At 60.0% G+C, this 7,865-nt stretch overlaps 1 long non-coding RNA gene across 1 annotated transcript in view; it reads right to left on the minus strand.

The window, feature by feature from the left end:
* Positions 1 to 6,342, minus strand: part of LOC127748923 (uncharacterized) — a 20,024-nt gene extending 13,682 nt beyond the window's left edge. Inside the window, exon 1 of the long non-coding RNA XR_008010850.1 lies at positions 6,114 to 6,342. This is a non-coding gene — a long non-coding RNA (uncharacterized LOC127748923). The remainder of the gene's footprint in view (positions 1 to 6,113) is intronic.
* Positions 6,343 to 7,865: the final 1,523 nt, after the last annotated feature.

Genomic DNA, 7,865 nt, shown 5'->3' on the forward strand with positions numbered 1-7,865 from the left:
CCACGCCCCGCCCCTGGACCACCGCCCTCCCCCAGGCAATCAGCTCGCCGGTGCGGCCAGCAGCCCAAGCTGTGGCGGGCCGGGGGCCCGGGGGCCCTGGGCCCGTGTGGCCGTGCCAGCGACCACAGAGATCCTGCGGCCGGCGGGGCGTGGAGTGGCGGGCCGGGGACGCGCCCGTGTGCCGCATTGCACACGGGAGCGAGAGAGACGGATGTTAACGCGGCCGTCAGCATATACATCACTGTGCCCAAAGCCTTCCTAGCGGTACCAAAAGGGTAAAGGGCGCGAGAAGTGTTCGCGCGTGGACACGGCGGCGGGGACACCTGCTCCGGCACTGCACTCTCTGTGGCTGGGTACTCTGATGATGCACACTGTCACGGCACTCTCTGGTGGGCACTCTCGCCTCGACTTCTGACGCGACAGACTCTGGCAGGACACTCTGCATGCAGGTGTGTGTGCGTGCACCATACGCTCCACACTGGCGGCGGCGACTGCCTGGACGGTTGAACTCGAGCGCCCGCACGACATGCAAGAGCTCCACCGGATGACGCTTGACGGCGGCCTCGACATTGGCAGCCCCCGCGAACCGCACTCGCGCGAGTGGCCTGACCTGACCTAGCCCAGGAGGCTGATGTCGTCACACACATGACCGGGCGGGGGTGCACCTTCAATGAGGCCCCCGAAGTCACACGTGAGTGTGGCGGGGCTGTATAGGGGCCACACGGGGGTCGCACCCGACCACGCCCCGCCACGCCCCGCCACGTCAGGAGGAAGAGGCTGACTGATGGAGCGCGCCTGCCTCGCGAGGTGGGACCAGACCTGTTGTGGCACGCCAGGCAGGCTGTTCATTCTTCTTTTCCATCATTCGACAAACTGAGGCGGGCCACGGCGGGGCGCGGCGGGGCGCGGCGTGGCGGTGGACACGCACGGTAGAAAAATTGCTCCTTTGGGCCGTGGGCCCGGGGTGGGGTCAAAGACCCGATTAGGAAGAGGGGGAAGCGGCCGGTGTTCCACTTTTAATTACGAGCACGCCGGCCGGAGAGATTTGACAAATCATGGTCCACAATGGATGATAAGCTAGAGACCAGAAAATAGGGCTTTGTTTTTACAGTGAGGCAGTATGTGCCTTGCGGCGCGGGCCGGCGCTGCCCGGCTCGGCCCGGCCCGGCCCGGCTCGGCTCGCCTGAGCGCGGCTCGACTCCTCGGCTCCTGCCCAGCTCCAGGTCCGTTATTGTCTGAAACGAGTTTGGGCCTCCTGGCCAAGGCATGGCCACTGCCTGGTGGCCTCGCCAAGCTGCGCCGGCCAGCCCGGGAGGGCCCGGCGGCCGGGCTGCAGATGGGCTTGCTTTGGGCTGGGCTGCAGCTGCGGCCCGGGCCGGCCGCCGGGTAGGTAGGCAGGCCCGCTGCACTCGCCTGCGCAGCTGTGCACGGGTTGTCTGCCCCCCAGGCGCCCGGGGCGACAGCAGCAGCCGCGTTTGGCTGTCTGCAGCGACAGAGACGCGGACGCACTTTTACGAGACGGTGTCGATAGGAGGAGCACCACCACCGTGCTGGACCACCACCTCGCGACGGACTCTGTGATGCGCAGGAAGCGGGAGGGGAGGACGCGACCGTGGAGGCCGTCGGCAGGAGACTCCCCGGGAGGTGACATCTTTGGCAGCGTGCTCGCGCGGGTTCTTCTGCCGGACGCGGGACGTGCTCGTCGCTGCCACCGCGTGCCGCCGCTGGCCGCGTTCTGCCGCCGCCGCCGTCCGTCGTTACGTTCGAAAGCCCTGCTTTGGCGTAAGCGCTCCGTCGCCCTCACGCGCACCTGCAGCGAGCAGCGGCGGCGGCGCTCTCGACGGGGAGGGTCCTGTGTCCGGACGAGGCGCGGCGGCGGCACTTCCCGAGGGACGTCCACGTGTGGCGGCCGCGACGGCCAAGTAGTGCATTTCGCATGCGAGCTGCCTGCCTAGGCTGCCGACGCATCCCTTTAATTAGCACTCTTAATTTATATCCTTCATTAGGACGCGACGCACCGCGGCGAGGCGAGGCGAAGCCACACAAACGAGATCAATCAACATGCTTCCTCCTCCTGAACGCGGCGCGGCGCAGAGCAGCGCGCGGCTCCTGGCGAGAGGTTCCGTTTCCAGGGGAAGTGAATGTCTGTGTATCACGTGTCTCCGCCGCGAGGGAGGGGAAAAGGGGGGGGGGGGCTGATGAACGCCAGGACGACGTGTGACGACTTTGATCCCATTCCCAGGTAGAACAGAGTCAAAATGATGTCAGGCCGACACTGACGCTTAACGTTGAATCGACAGAAAATAAAAAGTCGACGCTCCGCCTTTATAACTTTACAAGTGTCACATACCCATCATTTCGGTCATAAAATTCGCGCACAGGGGGCCTCCCTGACGACTCAACGAGTTGAAGAGAGCCATCTTGCGGCGGCAATATTTGAAACTAACTATCGATGCGTCCTGCGTCCTGATGTGAGCTGTGACCCAATGAGACGAACGCCATTCTCAATACAGGGGATAGAGTGCCCAGCTTCTGCACATTTACTACACCAACAAAAAAGGGGAGATGACACCCTGTTGGCTGCAGCGGTTTTGGCGCGAAAAACGTTCCCCCTCCCCACCCGGCCAGAGCCGCCAACCCGGCGATGTAGGGACTAATGCGTGCAACACAAGAGGAAGAAGAAGACATGCGCAGGTCAGCGTGTGACTTGTGGCGTGGCACGGCGGCAGCGGCGCGGGGCGCGGCGGGGCGTCGGTCGCACAGTAAGAGGCGGCGTGTAAATAATTTTGTTTCGTTCTGTTGTGTGCCATTGTTGGAGCGGCAACACCGCCCGGCCGGCCCAGCAGCAGCAGCAGCACGGAGCACTGCCCACCGGCCCACCGGCCACCGGCACCGGCCACCGGCCCATCCGCGCCAGCCGTGCCCGTGCCCGCGCAGCCGTGCCACGCCACCCCGCACGGCCCACCGGCTGACCCAAATACTGGCAGCGCCCTCCTGGCCTGACGTCACGGCACGGCGCGGGCACGGCCGCGCACCGCAGGGGCGCCGCGTCGTCCGCGGGGTCGTAACTTGACATACCGGCCGCGGTCACCGCGGCGGCTAACCGGCCGCCACGCACCCGCATCGTTCCGTACCGCATCGTCGAACACTGTGAAACATACCATTGTAAATTTACAAAATTTCTGTAAACTCAAATTATAATTTAAGTTGTAAATTTACGCGCGAATATATTTTTTTTTTACTCGCTAATGGATTTTAAGTCGTTACGGAATGCATGTATTTTTACGATTACAAATCGCTATTTTACAATTTTACAACTTGCGTCAAGGAAAATGTTCCTGTAAACCTTCCCATTGTTCACAGTGAAGGGGGGTGGGGTGTGGGTACAGACGGTACCTCCTCAAGTTGGGGAAGACAGAATTCTAGACACGGGAAAACGTGTGTAGCGCGCCTGAAGTACCGAGTGTATCCATCCCGGTAAAGCTGAAATGCAGAAGAATGCGGGAAACAATAAAACGGAAGTCGCCATGTTAAAGCATAGTAAGTGACTTCCGTTTCGTTGTTCCCTGCATTATTCTTCTTCTCTGCTTTACTGGAATGCTTTTGCGATTGCATACTGCACACTACGGCTAGGACTGCAGGGGCTATGGCGCCTTATAGATGGAGTGGGCAATCCTGCAACACATGCGCCCATTTAAGTGAAAGATTTTTCTTCAACTAAAGCAAGTTTTTCGTTAAAGAATTATTATTTTTTAATGTCAATGTCGTTGATTCAAGGCTAATTTCAAGGAAATTCCCTTGTTTTGGGAAGGAATCTATTTTCTGCGTTAACGGAGATTAGAGTTAATAAAACTCAGGGAAAGCAAGACGAAACTCATTGAACTAGCGTCGGGCGGTGAACTAGCGTGTAGCGCAAGACGAACGCATAGCTGTGCGAGCGGGGAGCGAGTGCATGAGTGCATCCACCTGCAGTCAGCCAGCCAGCCAGCCAGCCAGCCTGGGCGGCCTCACAATGCACGGCCAGTGTCAATGCCATGGCCACCGGCGGAGAGGCGAGGCTGATCCGCGCGCAGCTCTGGCGACGCTGCCGCCGCCGCGCCCGCAGGCCGGGTAATCACCAGAAAAACTGGCATTAGTGACGCAGCGCGCAGCCGAAGCGCCCTTACTGTCAGGCCAGACCGGCGGCCGAGCCGGCGGCGCAAGACTGCAGCGTACGCGTGGCCACGCAGGCCGAGACAAGGGCTACTCGGGAAAAAGAAGTCGAGAGGAAAGTACTCTTAAAGCTCAACATTGACCGCGGAATCATCAGCAATCATTGATGATCACTGATTTTATTGGTTCATGGAATGTACACTGATCAATCAGCAATGCTCAGCGAAAATGTCATCCACTTTCCAAACATTCCACTGAAAGAAAATTGAGGCAAAAAGCTTTTACACGACCATTGATAATTACTGATTAATCGGCACTCATGCCACGCACACTGATAAATGAGTAATCATCAATGATAGCTGATCTTTCAGCAACAATGTACAGGTCACTTTTCATATGATGTATCGGTTTTTGTGGGTGAAAACGAGGGAATTTGGGTTGACGACTGGCCGACGCCACTCCGAAAGATGGGTCGCAAGTCCCCTTTCAAGACCGCAATAGGGCAGGTGCGTTCAAACTTGGATCGTAACCGAAATTTGCTTCGGTGGGCGAACCTTTTTAATTTTTCTGAAACGTTTTTGTTAATTGCGATTACTTCTGGAGTGAGAAGTTTGCACTCGTTTTCCCAATCACCTTATTGTAAATTCCGGGGCGTCTTGCACCCTTGCCATCCGGATTGCTGACCAGTACAATGTGAGCGGCCAAATTTGCAGGGGGGAAAAAAGAACGGAAATCAGGTTAGGGCAACATTCCTCACGGGTCGCTTTGCTCGGGCCTGGCTCGGTCCGACAGTCTACTCTCTTCCTGATGTGTCACGAGAACGATCCACTTTTAAAGCGCATTCCTGATGGCATCGGGCTCCGCCCGGCCACGGCCCGGCCCCTCGAGGAGCAAGCGACTCATCGGAACTGCTGCTGCCTAAACGAAACTCGGCGCCGCGGGGCTCTAAGTGCGTTTTGCACTGGCGCATACCAGGCGTCTGATTAACCCCGCTCACTTCTGTAGTTATGCTGTACACAACGCACGAGTGCGGGCGGGTTGCCTACTCGCTGGGCCCGTCAGGCGCCGTGGACAGGGGCCATAGGCAAGCCCACCCGCACTCGTGCGTGCGATACAGCAGCATAACTTCAGAAGTGCGAGGGGTAAATCAGCCATCTGGTACCCAACCAGATGGCGGTATCCGATCTACAAACAATCAGTGATTTTGTCAAATAATACGATGAGAGAGATGTCATAAACAATATGCAGAAAGGAAAACATTTCCAGGAGGGTGAGGCAGCCACGATGCGAGGTTTCGTTCGTGACCGTAGCCAGCACTTTAGGGTAATGCGCCCGGGATATGAGGTGCGACACCCACGTGGCCACCCGAGGCACGACGGGCACCACGTGCACCGTGGCGGGGGGCAGGGCCTGGGGGGCGGCCCGAGGGGCAGGGCGGCCCCAACAACCCGTCGTTAATATTTCTATTCAAACGGGAATCACGTTCCCTTCCCATAGCCAAGCGCTTCGCGTCCCGTCCCGGCTAGCGCTGCGGTGCGGTGTGGTCCCCGCCGAGCCGAGCCACTCGCCCATTCAGAAGCTGGCCGCCGTGCTGACCTCATTTTCCTATTTTTCTTGTTCTTGCGCCGCCCTGGCCGCCCCGGGGCCAGCGGGGATGTTTCGTGACGATGGGCGGCTCGAAGGTGGTGACCAGGACGGGATTCTCTCCCCGGTGGAGCAGGCTGACGGCAAACCCGGAGGACTCCGCGGCGAGCACCGAGACTGGGTCAATAGAGGCTCGGCATGTCTCGGTCGGAGGAGTGCCGGCGAGGGGCGTGCCGGCCACGGGCGTGAAGGGGACGACTCGCGCCTACCACACGGGCGTTCCAGGGAGGCCGGCAGCGGGCGTTCCAGCCATAGGGTGCGCCGGGTGCGCCGTGCCGGCCGAGCGGGCGAGTCGGTGGAACAGGTGGAACACCTACCTGAATAGGTGCACGGCGTCGACGGGTCCCAAACTTAAGGCACTGCACACTACTGCACACGGCACACTGACTGCACTCACTGCTGCACTCTGCTGTCGCACGCACTCACACACACTGCGCTACGCTACGCTACGCCACTGTACGCCGCGCTACGCCACTGCACAGAGCTCGCGTCGCGTCCTGCACGTCCCGCACGGAGCCCGGACCGCACCGGATCGGAGGCCGAGGGAAGACTGAACAGAGCGAGCGGGGCGAGCCGAGCCGCGCTCGCCGCGCGCCCCGCCACGCCCCGCCGCGCCCCGCCGCGCCCCGCCACGCCCCGTACCGGCTCGGCTCCCACTTCTCGGAACGGTCCCCGTCCCCGTCCCGATGCCGTCCCGTCCCGACCGACCAGAGGGCTGAGAGACAGAGATGGCCATGGGCAGCTCTGACCGAGGCTCTGACCGAGGCTCTGACCGAGGCTCTGACCAGGCCAGAGTTCTCAAACAGGTGGGTAATGCCGGCCTCGTCAGACCCGAGGCTCGCCTTTTTACCCAACCCGACCCTTGGCAGAACCTGGCAGGAGTTCATCAGGTCGGGGGGTCGTGTCCACGGGTCCGTGGAAATCGGATCTTTGCGCGACCCGGACGTTTCTCGGGAACCGACGGCAGTGGATTGGATATATTAGAGGGGATAGTCGTCAGGCAGGTTAAGGGGATGAGGGAGAAAACCTTGCCGGTCTAGAAGACCACACCGCGTCGCGATGCGTCGATCAAAGACAAAAATTACTCTACCCACGAGCTCTCTCGCCTGCTAGGTGGCATGGTCAAGAGACCCATCTGACTGAGAACTCCGGACCAGGCTCTGACCATCGACGGAGAAAGGGGTAAAGAAATAGATATAACCCGCAGCGAAGCCCGACGCTTCTAGCAGCTATACCGAGCTACACTCAGCCATGATCTTCCATAATATCGCTTGAGATTTTCATGACGATGCGAGTATAGTCGCGACCTCAGTCAGCTGGCTTTCCGTCCTCAGACGCACCTTCAGTGTGGCTGCTTCAGCGAGCCTGTTTCAGCCAAGCGTGAGTCCAACATCCCATCGCTTCGCTTCAGCCGGCTGAGACCGCTTCAGGAGACCGCTGGCTGCCCCGGCCCTCCCGGCCACCCCCCACTCTGCCTGAACATGCCGCTGCAAGTTGCTGATTCGCGTTCCAGACAGGTTAGAGGCGACCTTAGGGGCAGGGACGGAGGGGCGGGAGGAGGGAGGGGAGGGACGACTCCGGACTATGGAAAGCATTCACTTCGGCATTTCCTCGTCCACGTTTGGTCAGGGAGACCCTTTTTATGTGTAGTTACTGTCATGTCTTTTGTTTCTCTGTCTCTCTGTCTGTCTCTCTCTCTGTCTTTCCTGTTGCTGCTTCTCTCTCTTTCTCTCTCTCTCTGTCTCTCCTGTCCTCGAATTTTTGAAGCCTCTGACTCTGCCCTGAACCTGGTCGTCGTGAGTTACGTTAGCGGAGTACCTACGTGTGCGACGTCGTGACCCGGCGCCGCTCTCGCCGCCCAGGAGGCAGAGTTTGTCTGCTGTTAGAGAAGGATTTGGAATCTGGGTGAGCCGCAGCATCGCTCACCGCGACATCTATGGGTCCAGTGTACGCAGGCTGCGCAGGCACGGCACAGCACGCTCCCAAAGGCCCACCGCGCCGCCCGACCCGGCCCGACCGGCTATCCACGCTCCGCCACGCTCTGTCTCCCACCGCCGGCAGCCCCCCCC

This window comes from Frankliniella occidentalis, unplaced genomic scaffold (assembly GCF_000697945.3).
Source record: "Frankliniella occidentalis isolate FOCC.00 unplaced genomic scaffold, Focc_3.1 Scaffold20, whole genome shotgun sequence".
NCBI lineage: Eukaryota > Metazoa > Arthropoda > Insecta > Thysanoptera > Thripidae > Frankliniella > Frankliniella occidentalis.